This window comes from Alligator mississippiensis, chromosome 1 (genome assembly GCF_030867095.1).
Source record: "Alligator mississippiensis isolate rAllMis1 chromosome 1, rAllMis1, whole genome shotgun sequence".
NCBI lineage: Eukaryota > Metazoa > Chordata > Crocodylia > Alligatoridae > Alligator > Alligator mississippiensis.
In genome coordinates, this window is record NC_081824.1 from 127,753,870 (window position 1) to 127,766,772 (window position 12,903).

Here is a 12,903-nt window from a genome sequence, read left to right on the forward strand (position 1 = left end):
GAGTCATCAGAGAAATTGCCATTGCACATTTACATCAGCATGTTGTGTTGAAACAATCCAAAGTAGATATTGATTTGTGTCACCAATATCAAGATTTATTGGCACAAGAGGTATTGATCAAGACAAATCTAAGACATTATTAGATCTCGAGTATTAATAAATTTTAATACTGGCCAAACACAAAAGTCAATATGATTATGCATAAATATACAAACATTTCCCTTTAAGATCCCAAGAACTTATTTTTATTTCAGAGTGATATTGAAATGAAAAAGTCTAAAAAATAACTAAGAAAAAAGTCACTGTGAATAGCTGCATCTTCAGTGCCAGATGTCATGTAATTTTTCTCTGAGGAAGCACAGAAACAAGAACAAGTATGTTTCACTGGTTCACAAAAGGGTTTGTCCGCTATTTTCTATCAATGACATTAACCTGTCCCCTAAGAAAAAGGACTAATTTTGTATAGAAGCCATCTTTCATATTCTAGAATTTGATGGCACAATATATTACATTTTCCTCATAGGATCTCTTCAATAAAGACAGAAACTTCATTTAGAAATTAAGCTATGGGAGAGGGGAGGAGGAAGAAAAAAAGACAGCAATCATATGGTGTTTGTTAGAATGTTCTCTCTCACATCATGCAATATATTAGGTTGCTTTCATAGGGAAACCACCTACAATATGGTAACTGTTTAATTAAACAAACCATTCACCTACAAATGTTTTGGTTATTCTCAATGTTCGTACTGTGTTGCAGACAGAACAGCAAAGACAGTAAATGTATTTCACATTGGCATCTACCTTTCCAAGTTATACCATGATTTAGGAGTGTTCTTTCAGCTGACTGTCTTCTGATTTCTTTTCTATGTTGTCCCCACCACCTGGTGTATGTATGTGGGGCCAGTGTTGGTAGCTTTTTTTTTTTTTGGTTAAGCAAGTTTAGCGATTGTAATCTAAATTTAGACATTTTTGTCCCAACCCCAAATCTCCAGAAAATAAGATAACACCAAACTTGTAAACTGCTAAATTCAGGAAGCAAAATAAGAAGTTTTCCTCAGAAGTAGCCATATTATAAACTGTAGGTTTTTGATTTAAAATGCTGAAAAATGACATGGAGCCTTACAGTCACATTGGAATGGAAATAATAGCTCTTTACAGAAGTTAAAGGGCAACATTGTGGCAAAATAATTACTGAAAAAGAAATTTAGCAAGATGGAGATACAGATGTGATTGAAGAAGAAAATAGATACAGTTTGAACATTGTCCTTCTGTTGGAAATCTTTTGCTTGGGATTTTATCAGCAATTTGAGGGGAGAGAGGCTTGGAAAGACTATTGGAAGGTCACCTTATTTCTGAAAAGTCTCTAAGCCATCTATCAAAGCACAATCATGGTATTATAGTAGGCACTTGGTCACACCTGATATAGTTGAGGTTGCAAAACAGTTTCTATATGACCATAAGGGGGTGTAAAGTATTAATGGTTCCATAAGCTCAGTCAATGAAATCCCTTCTAATAATCTTCCTTTTACCACCACAAATCAGTCTGAAGATTGCTTTGCTTCTGAGTAAATAGGAATTCTCTAAGTACTTCTGCTTCTCAAAAGCACCAATTAGAGACAAAGGAGGTTTCTCTTGTTATAGAGACATATAAGTCAGTTTTTTTATTTTTTCCACACATGATCTTGATGTATACATTCTACCAAATCACAATGTCATAGAATAACATGTTACTCGCACACAGCTTACAGGTAACTTTGAGAGACCCAGGCAGCAGCAAAAATAAAACAAAAACTAAACTAAAAAAGGCCAAAAGAAAAGAGCATTATAAACACCTTTACAGAATACAACAGATTCACAGTAGTATTGAAAGTTGGGGGCTTTATCTATGCACAGAATCACCATTCAAATAATTCTCTACCTAGTGATAATTAACATGTGGTTGCACAAAAGTATACAGTCTTCAGTCTTCAAATAACCATAGCCCTGGTTCAAAAAATAACTAGCTGTACAGGTAAGGACTTCGTTGGGAAATGGAGAGAAACCAAAAGTAATCAGAAGTGGAGAGGTAACCATTATAGTTTCTTGGTTATGCTGTTTTGGACAGACTTTCAGGCACTTCACTTTTCACACATGAAGTCCTATATGTCCCTTTTCAGAATGTTTTCCTGTTAATTATTTATTACTAAGTTGATCCGCATATTGACATAATGATTTTTGAGCAACTGTTGTTCCAAAATCAAATATAATGGAAACTTATAAATCTTAAATCAAAGTAACTTGACAGTTTAAAATGTGTTGATGCAGAATACCTAGGGTATTTAGCTACTCATCCTTTTCCTTCCTTAGAAGTATTTATATTTCTCTTGAGCTATTGGTTTAATTTCCAAGCCCAACCCTCCCCTTCAAATGAGATTGTAAAGTAAATTAATATCTTCTGATGATTGTATTTTGCAACTTTGGCCATCCTTTGTCATCCAAGTGGACTGGCAAAGTTGCCATACATTCTTCTTCTAATAGAGTGAGCTGTCACACAGGGGAAAACTATAATCAGCTGGCTCAAATTAGCCATCAATCCTCATAGAGACTACTGGGAATGGGAGAAGATTGGGGTACATATCCCAAAGCTAGCCAGAATTAGCTTACTCTGAGCATCAGAAAATAGAGCAACAGTCAAGGCTTGGAAAGCTAGCAGTGCTGAGGGGTGTAGGTTGTAGCTGTGTTGGTCTAAGGACATAGGCAGACAATGTTCTTTGGGTGTATCTGATATCTTTTATTAGACCAACTTAAATAGTCGGGGGGGAAAAATGTTTAGCAAGCTTTATTTCCAGAGGAGGGATAAAGAGAAGTGAAAATCGCATGAGACAAAAGGTACTGAGCTTATTGAGTTGAGCGCAGGCTTGGGCAGACCTCCCTAAAAGTCTCTGGACTTGCTGATGAGATAAGAGAACTCATGATGAAATAGGCCTATGAGGATGTAAAGAAATAATGAAGCCCTTTTTAAGGACAACATGTGCCCTGGCTTCCTTTTCCCCCAGAGTGGAGTGATCTAGTCCTCTCAGTTCCCCAGGCAGTAGCTCACCACCATCCTCTCTGCCTTCTGTGCAATGATGTGCTTGGCTATTTTCCACTTTCAGTAAAGCATTCACCCTCATGCAAAAGCCAGTATAAATCTTATGGAACCTTCAGTATTCTGGGCCAATGTTTATCATTCTGTCTTGATATTGGTCATTTTTTCTTGCCAAAGTTTTCACCATTTATTTTTAGTACTGTGGACGTGACTGATGCTACAAATCCTGAATTGTGCAAGAAATAAATGGAATGAGACGTGTAAGAGCATCAGGTACTTTACACAGAGCACCCTACCTAATTCCAATAGGTTACCCCTCTGTTTTAAGTCAATTCCAGTATATTCCACAGGTATTCAATACAATTTAACTTGACCTGAAATTAGACACTGTTTCTATAAGGTAAATGATATTAAGTAGCTTCCTGTGGCATGTTTCATTATATCTTGTTTGTTAACTTGTTAACGATGGTTACAATAAAAATACTATGGATGGCTAATGAGATATAGGCATGATGTTACATATTTTTAACTACTGTTAACATATTGAATTGGTTCTTTCAAAATGAAATAACATACTCACCGTTAGGGAATGCCAAGGTAAAAAGCAAATACAGTAACTGCCAGGTAATTACTTGCCACCTTTTCTTCTGAGTTAGAGGGCTAGAGCCAGTTTATATTACAAATACTAATCCAGACACCATGAAATTCCTTTACAAATTAGTGTCTTGTCATTTTGTTTATGCCACAAGAATGGACCCGAAATAAAAATGTGAACAATTTCCCTAATCTACTGATCAAATAATTTTCCTTACAAGCAATATAAAATAATGGTATGTAGTATTGTATGCATAACAAAGCTATAAACCTTTGGTATCTGCTGTGTTAAGGGTGGAATTTGTAATCTTTGATTCAAGTCATTGCTCTTTCCTTTTATATCCTTCCCACTTGGTTGGCTGAGTCTCAACGCAGTTTGTTCTTTAAGCAAGCACTGGGAGCTATAACCATTAACCTTTTTTAAAGCAGCATTTTAACATGTCATGAGTTTAGATGTCTTGCTTCTTTTTGCCGTTAACCTTTCTGATGGGACAGTACACTGGGTTTTGCTTACTTCAGCACATCTGTGTCACTTTTGCCCTTTGCTCATGTGCAACCACTATTTGTCATTACAAGAAAGATGAAAGAAGGTGATAGGGGAAGAGTAAAGTTGTGCATGCTTCTCCTTTTACCTGTTTTGAAAAAGAAAATAACATGAATATCCTTATTTAAGAACAGGAATTATTGCTTTGTTGTAGTTTTGACTATATCACTGGAAAATCCTGCTTGCACCCCAGTAGTATACCTTAATTGCCAACAACGATAAGGCTTTGTAACTGAAGCTTTCAAAACAAAAGCTTTTCATCCAAGGCCAATGCCAGTGAAAGGTTCAGTTATTCTTGCTTTACTGAGCATGAAATGGAACTGAAAGGCAATATTAAATGGGTTATTAAACTTAAGACATGGTGTCTTGTGATCTTTCCCTGCAACTCCCCTTCCCACATGCATGCATAATCCGTGTGGAATATTCTCTGTAGAGTTGCTGGTCATTTGTATTGCCTTTAGATGTGCAGAAATGTTTGCATTGCAATTATTCAATAGTTGTTTTATGATAAACTAAAATATGGTCCCTCTGGGACACAGGCGTCTGCTCCTTGGTTATCTCCATCCTATATTCATTCATGCAAACACATACCGCACAAAACACAAACCTGTCCTGAAAACTGAATGTTAATAGCTTTGCTAAGCATAAAGGAAATCTTTATTTTAAACAATATTCTGTTCTTACAAAGCTTGTTTTTCCTTCCTACCCACCCTGCCTGCTTTCAACATAATTTTTGGTCTCTTAAATTTAATCTGTTAAATTCCCAAATATTTTTTGTTTTTTTTTCCATAACAGATACGCTTCATTTTCACTGGTGTTTAAATAAAACAGATTCACTATAATCTAAATAAATGTCTTTTCCCTGAAGATAGGCCATAAATCAAAACAGAATTTTTTTTTTCATCTTAATAGCATTTTAATCTGAGCCATTTCCCAAATGAACATGGGCCACATCCAAATCTCGTGCAAGTCAAAGGGAATCTTCCCATTGACTTACACTGACTTGAGACCAGCTCCAAGGCATTTGAAAGAAAGCATACTATTACTTTTTGATTCACTAAACTTCTTTACCAAGTTTATCCAGAAGGCCTAGTAACCAGAAAGAGGTGGAACATTAAACAAAAGTCATTAAACTAAATGGCATTTACCAGTGCAAGGTAGCAGCTTGTCAGTAGGTAAAGGTAGATCAGTTCACTAGATGAGGAGTAGAAAATTTAGTGCCCAGTTACCCAGCAATGCTACTGAAAATGAGCATTAGTACAGTAAATACAGGCATATCAGAACAGGAAGCTCATTTGCAACTCTTGTCACCCATTCACATGGCAACAAACTTGTTTCCAATTTGTCCCTGGTAACCAGGCCAAAGTCATGGCCTGATTAATAATTTACAGCCATTTCTCCATGTCATTTCAGTGGCATTAAAAGCACGAAGCGGGAGAATAAGTAACACTTTGTATAACTGCCAAAGGAAAGACAGATAATAGAAGTTGATGTATACTCAGTCATGGCTAGTCTTGGCTAATATTTTTGTGACAGCTTATTTGTGCTTAGCTATACTTCTGCAAGTTTACCCAAAATGAAAGAAAATATATATCACAACCTACTCCACTGTGTATGTGGCATGCAAGAGCTGTTGAAATATACGTCAAAAAAGGACATAACTGGGTACTTGGCAGTAGTAGGTACTAGGCAATAGAAGCAAAATCAATATCTGTTAATTTTGGGCTTGGGTTTTTTTATTTTGAGTTTGGTTTGGTTTGACTTTTTTCTATTTTGAAAACATACTTCATAAATTTGAGAAGCCAAAGAAAACTAAACTATTCAGCTTGCAAGAAGGATGGGGGATATTTTAAGGAGTACAACTATTGGTGTAAATATCTGGTAAGGAAGAGATCTAGGAAATTTCTTAGAAACACTTATCTGTTCAAATATTTAGGGAGAACATTATCTACAGTTTAATTGGTGCAGTGAACACTTGAACTGGATGCTACAATGTGTTCTTGCCCGAAGATCCTGGTCAGGATTGCAATCCCATTGTGCTAGGTAATGTACAAACACATGAAAATACATTTCCTTCTCTAAAGAAATTTGGCTTCAAAATAGATATGGTGTGATTTGGCAGGGAGAGAAAGGAAAGAACTTCTCTTTGCTTATAGTATTTGGAGTAGCTGAACTGCACGTGAACTGTAGTAAATTCTATCAGGCCAATGTCTCGTCCCCAAAAACACAGAAGATGCCATGGTATTGTGCAGTGCTGTCATATCACCCTTGGAATCACTTTCCTACTGCAGCTATTAAGAACACTGGAAACTATAAGTGCAAAAACAGTACATACCGTTTGGAAGAAAAAAAAAAAATCCCTGAGGTATCCCAAGCAGGCTGATCTACTAATTTCTGAACATAAGGAAACACTGTAATACCCCAGCTTATCAGAGGCATCCATTAGGGTGGCATGAAAGGAAATTGCTACCTTACTGAATGGAAGAATCTGCCACCCAGCTGTCCTGCAGCTGAAATATCTGATGAAGTAATATGTTCTCCATGAAAAATAGAGGAACAAAATGAGAAGTAGCTGTCTGAAGTGCAAGGATAAAGGTCATCATATCATCTTGAATCTAAGAGAAGGAAAGGAATAGGTTTTTTATACTGGACAATAAGAAACAGCAAACTATAAAATGTCTTTAGAAATAATATAGCTGAGAGCATTATCAAGAAATTATGCATAAATTAAATGCAGAGCTCTAAGAAATTTTTTAGTTTTTCGGTTAAAAAAGTAAAAATCTTGGCATGCTTGACAGAGAGCATGGTAGAGGACTGGGGGTGTCCTAATCAACTCCTAGCAATGCTGCTGATTGACTGAGTTTGTTGACCAATCGGGCCATTGTGTCATTGTGCCAATTGCCATAGCACTAGAATCAGTCTATAAACAGACAGCAATCACACTAAAGGACTTTGTTTTCTTTTCCCTGTGATAATTATGGAGGCTCAGATAAATTATTAAGGAGATGAAAAAAATAGTAATTTTGGAAGATCTGGCAAACAGCAAAAGAAAAAAGATGAACAACTGATGATGGAATTGAAACACTCAATTACAAATAGCCTCAGAGCAAGAACACATTTGAATGGAATTAAAGATATTTATCAGTGGTGAGGATTTCAGTTTTGTCTACTGTCTTGCTTTGCTCTGCAGCTATCTGGACATGAAGAGACTGATCAACTGCCTCAGCTCTCAGCTTCATTTTAAGACTTTCAAAATTCATAGCCAAAATCCCCAGAAGCGCTAAAACCCATCACTTAAAAACAAACCTCTGCTGGAAATATCTATCAGCAGAAAAGCAAAGCTAAAAATAAATGTGACACCTCCATGTCAAGTTGCTGTTATTCAAGCAGGCAGAGATAGGATAGGTATAAAACCTAAAGATGATCAGAGCTGCAAAGTATGGAACCACTTTGAAACCAAGGAGCAACAGTCTTCAGAATCTAGGCTATAAAGTGATATTGGAATCAGACGCAGATACAAGCTACCCCCAAATTTCAAGCCCATTCTAATACAATGTTTTGCAGCACAGGTACAGCATTTGAATGCATCTCCATGGAGATTTCTATTCCAATTCTGCAGACCTTCACTGAGTGCAAACTGGAGCTATACCAATCAATACTAGATGAGGATCTGTCCCAAAGATTTTTTGTGGACATCAGCTACTTCTGCTGCTTTTCAAAGAAATTTCAAAATACATCTTTTCTCATGAATTCCAAGAGGTCAGTTTGCTCTTTTGCTCTGAATCATCTATTTCCACCACTGTAGGTCTCTAGACAGGGGCTGGAGGTTGAGTCCTGGACATTGGAGTTTTCCATGCCCCTCTGATTTTAAATCATAACCCAGAAAAAGAGGTCAGTAGAGCTCAGTACAAATTGAGCAAGTTATATTCCTCTCTCCAACACAACCCAATCCATTTTCTAACTAAATGGGAAACACTAAGCTTTCCTAGGCTCCTGAGTTAAAGGTTTACTGTGTGCGAGTTAAGATTTTCCCATGAAACAAGCACATCTACAGGCTCCCAAAACTGAACCCCATGCCTTGTGGTTTGAGGTACCTATTGCTTAACCATTCTTTCAATGGTTATATATAGAGGGTGACTCTGATCTCTCTTTCATTAATGTTTCAAGGAGCTGTAAAACTATTTGGTGGTTTATGTAGTAGAGATACCTGGGTTTAGGGTTTTAATCTATCTATGGTATGCTACAGCAACAAGGCGGGTCTGGGGGTCATCCTAGGGGAGGATGGGGTGGAGAGGGGGGTTCTGTCAGCTTCTAAAGATTTCTATGCACATATGCATAGTTATAATAATTTTCCAAAGAGCTGGCCAGCTCTTTCATGTGTAGAACTTGCAGATCAGTGCAGCAATGGTGTGAACACCCCAAAGCCAGAGGCAGTTTATCCTGAAGAAATAATAATGCAGTGATGGCAGAATTTCCTATCCTTTTTTGTACAATGATATTTATTACTTCTTTGTGCCACCTTTCATCCTGCATTCATGTAGGTGGTAAGCTTGGATGACCCTTGACATCCTTTCTAACCCTACAGTTCTATTTCTGAGTCTGAACAAATTTCACACAAGAGCTGGCCAAAAAGTAGGCTTTTTGGTTCTCGGTGAGTTTGAGATCCCGTTTTTAATTTGCTTTTTGTCCAAACTGGACTGGAAGTGGACACTCATGCCTTAATAGCAACAGTGAAAGTCAGTTTCACTGATTGGCTGGACAGAGGTCATCCTATCAACAGACTGTCCCAGGGCCAGAATTTCCCCTTGGAAATCTGCCTTGGATTTGGCAAAACTTTGGTAGAGCTATGATATTTCAACTGCAATATTTGGAGCTTAACTGACTGGCATGTTCCATTAAGCTTTGTTTCAAACCAACAAGTTTGATCTGACCAGAATTTCAGACCAACTCTGTTTGGTGCTCATGAAGTGCACCAATTCTCCAAAGAATTATTGCTTCCCCTGTATCATGATCAGAAGCTGAGTTGCATAGATGAAGTAAAATACAGTTGCACACAGAAACTGTTCATTGTGGCAGGTAATTGAATAAGATGACTGGCTCCCAGGCCTATGCTTTAGCCACCAGATCATTTTTCTTTCCTTCTTACACAAACATTGACCAATCACAGAAGCCAAGAAGAGTATCATTAGCATGATAATACCTTACTTTTGTACTCAGGCTGAACCTACACCTTGGACAGCAGCAGACTCGCAGTTTCTGACACTTGAAGAAAATGCTTAGCTCTTAGAAACAGAAGACTGCTTACGGGGAAAGGGACATTGTAATTATATGCTGCTTTGTAGCACTGGTACAGTATCCCAAGAGAGCAGAATATCATCATCGGTCCATCCTGCTTCTTGGAGTGCCCTTGCTACAACTGCTGCTGCTGTAATCCATTACAGTATTCAGAGGCAGTTTAATATGAACCACTTTGACAGTGATAGAAATGGTGTTCTGCCTTTTTAGAGCTTCTAAGTTCAATGGGAGCTGCTTAATGTCCATTTCTAAAAATGAACAGTCTTCTTTGTAACACCCTGAGCTAAAGTCTAGGGTTTTACCCCCTGTTTTCTAGATGATCTGATGGTAAATCCTGACACAGTAATTACACCTTGCTGTGGGCAGATGCATGCATTCTAAGTCCATTTAAGATTCATCCCTATTAACTACTTAAGTTCATTGGCATCTACAATGGCAAAGGGAAATGTAAAGTGAAATTAGCTATGCATATTTATTTGTCAGGGTGAGATTTCCATCCCAGATTCATGCCAACCTCGCTGGCGTAAAAATACTCGACGCCTGCAGTGAGTTGTTTAATGGAAACAATACCACTCATTATAAAGCAGATTAAGAAATGTCACGGGTTTATTTACATCAAAGTGTCGCTGAAACCCAAGCCCGAATGTTTATCAAGATGTATGCCCCTGCTACCGTGACCACATCATCTTGCCTTGAACTGCAAAGAAAAGACAAGGAATGATTGAGTGGTTTTGTTTTTTTTTTTCTCATCATGTATTGTACCTGAGTTTAGTCTCGGTCTGGCTCCTAAATAGAATAATCAATGCCATTATCTCTTCCTCCCTTATCTAAATCACATCAGTAGATCAATAGCTACAACAAAGGAGGCCAGAGCTTTCATTCCACTGGGACTTATTACTTTGCTGCCTAAGATCTGGGTATAGATTCTCAGTAAGGTTATCTAGTGTTCCAAAGTAGTTAACAACAACTGTCAGTTATTAATGCTGTACTGAAACCTCACCTTTACAGTACTGTGACTGATAACAGGACATGCCTATAACAAAACAAATCGCCATGTCTCCCACCATCACCCCCTTCTCTTTCTTTAGTAGTGTTTTTTTCTCCTACCCTTTCTTCCGTTCTAGTCCAAAGTGGCATGTCTAAGAATATAAAATGTTTGATCCTTCTCATTGAGATTCTTAGCAAGTGCAGGTTTGCTTTTAAACAGACTAACATCTGCTGCAGTATTACAGAGACTAATTAAAATAAATTCAGATCCTAAATTAGTCCTTTCTGTAACATTTATTATACTAGCCACTGGGTAATAAACTACATAATATGGGTAAGCTGAAAAGAAAAGTGGTATTTTGATTTTGTTTTCCTTTCTTTTTGACTGGCCAGTAAAAACAGAGTTGAACACTTGCAAAATGGCATCTTTCAGCAGAACTAATCATAAATACTGCAGCATTTTTATCCCTCACAAAATTAGAAAAAGGTTTTGTAAAAAAGAGCTGGTTTCTCACAACAGTTTGGACAGCACTCCTAATCCTTCTTGTCAAAAACAGACAGCCAATTTGCAAGGGCTAGGTAAATGGTATGACAGACAATTCACACATCAAGTCATCAAATCCTCAGGGGGGTGGTTAGCCACTAATGCAATCACTTCACCTTGGAGTGTATTATAGCCTCTGTGCAACTATAGATTTACCCATATTCTGTAGTTCTAAGTAGGGGAACAGGGCTAGAGCATGAAAGAAGGAAGGAGAATACATTTCCATGTGTTAATTACCAAGGAAAATCCAAGTGAGTGCATTTGTGCACATAGTGTGCTTTGGGGGTTGCATTTAATGTGTTCTCAGCTGTCAGAAACACACTGATAGCAAGGATCATATTTGTTCCTTATAATATATATGTGTGCGAAACAGAAAATGGCCTATAACAAATAATGTGGTCACTATATCGAAAACATGAGACAATGAATGAATGAAAGCAAGTGAAGAAACCTAATGTTCCAAGCAGTTAAAGCTGTGTTATAAGCTTAAGGACCTGAAGTTCATAACATGTCAATACTTTATGTATAAGCAGTCATTCTACCTTATAAATCACTGAGCCTGATCTTGCACCCATTGAAATCAAGGGGGAGGACCAATGACATAGGAAAGGGTAGGATTAGCCAATGTAATTTCCCCTTAGTTGTAGAATTACCAAGTGTTTTCTGCCAACCTGTCATCTTTTTTAGGACATTGTGTTTCATATCTTGAAATTATGAATGCTCACCTACAACACATACTGTCCTAGAACTGTATAAAAAAGAAGAGACTAATGTTGAATTACTTAGCTTTTAGTATTTTATGTTTAGCTTTTTTTTCCTCCTTAACTGCTCTGTGTCAGCGTTTCCATGTGAACACCAACTTTTGTGTTGAAAACTGGCGACTATCCAGGCCACAATTTTTCCTCCAACTGGACCCAGAAAGAGCAGAAACAGAAATAAAAATTGCACTTATCTTCAGATTGTTTCCTAATATACCACAAAATACTTGGGTGTGGAACAGTATGGGAGCATTTCTTTCCACTGACTTCACAGCATTTGAAGTGCAAGGCACGTTGACCTTGACCAGTCCCAGTTTTATTTCTTTACACATTTTAAGTGCTTTTGTTAGACATTTTTTTCCTCTAAAGACTCAGCAGTCTTTTCTAATTAATCACTTGGCACCTGTCCTGCTACTGAATGATGTTGCATGCCTTCCAGTGGTTAAGAAATAAAACAGTTGGAGGGAACTTGCACTGTGTGTGTATTTGTGGGTGCGCTTGCCTGACTACCTCAGTAGTGTTTATTAAAGATGGAAATATAACTTGTAGAAATATTTTTCAGTAGTTCTTCTCCCTGTGGCTGCTTTTTCCTATGAAATAGCAAAGCCTGAGTTGTTGATAAAAGACTTGAGTCTCTGTAAAGGGAATAATACAGCTCAGCACCAATTTTTGTATGTTTGCTTTTCCTCGCTCAGTCTCTAGGTTGTAACAGACAGACAGAGAATTGCTAAAGGCACTTGTGGGAAGACTTTGGAAAAATCCAGACCGGACTATGGTCAGTATTAATCAAAAACCTGAAAATAAGTGAACAGTACATCAGTAGGCAGCTGAAAAGGAATTTTTAAAAAATTGAAAGAGAGATCTTCTACAAAAGTGACTGAAGTTGGCTTGAATCAAAAAAGCCCAAAGCAAATTGAGATATCTGTGTTTGAATTCCTGGAGGTGTCCAGGTGAGCCTTCCTTGACTTTCAGCCCAGCACCTAAAATCACTTGCATCAGAGTTCACTTCCTGCAATTCTTCTGGGGGAAAATCCCCTGGCAGGCTGTTAAATTTTGTGTAGGCTTATATTGTAACCTCTGTGTCATCTTGATGACATAACTCCAGCATATCTGA

General features: G+C 37.5%; 1 protein-coding gene and 1 long non-coding RNA gene across 3 annotated transcripts in view; one reads left to right on the plus strand and one right to left on the minus strand.

The window, feature by feature from the left end:
* The window catches only part of SASH1 (SAM and SH3 domain containing 1), an 843,969-nt gene that overhangs the window by 481,412 nt on the left and 349,654 nt on the right, over nucleotides 1-12,903 (plus strand). The window lies entirely within an intron of this gene.
* On the minus strand, nucleotides 2,903-5,519 carry LOC109283390 (uncharacterized). Its single transcript, XR_002090553.2, has 2 exons — nucleotides 5,354-5,519; nucleotides 2,903-4,293 (listed from the first exon to the last, which is right to left on the minus strand). It is a non-coding gene; the product is annotated as an uncharacterized LOC109283390 (long non-coding RNA).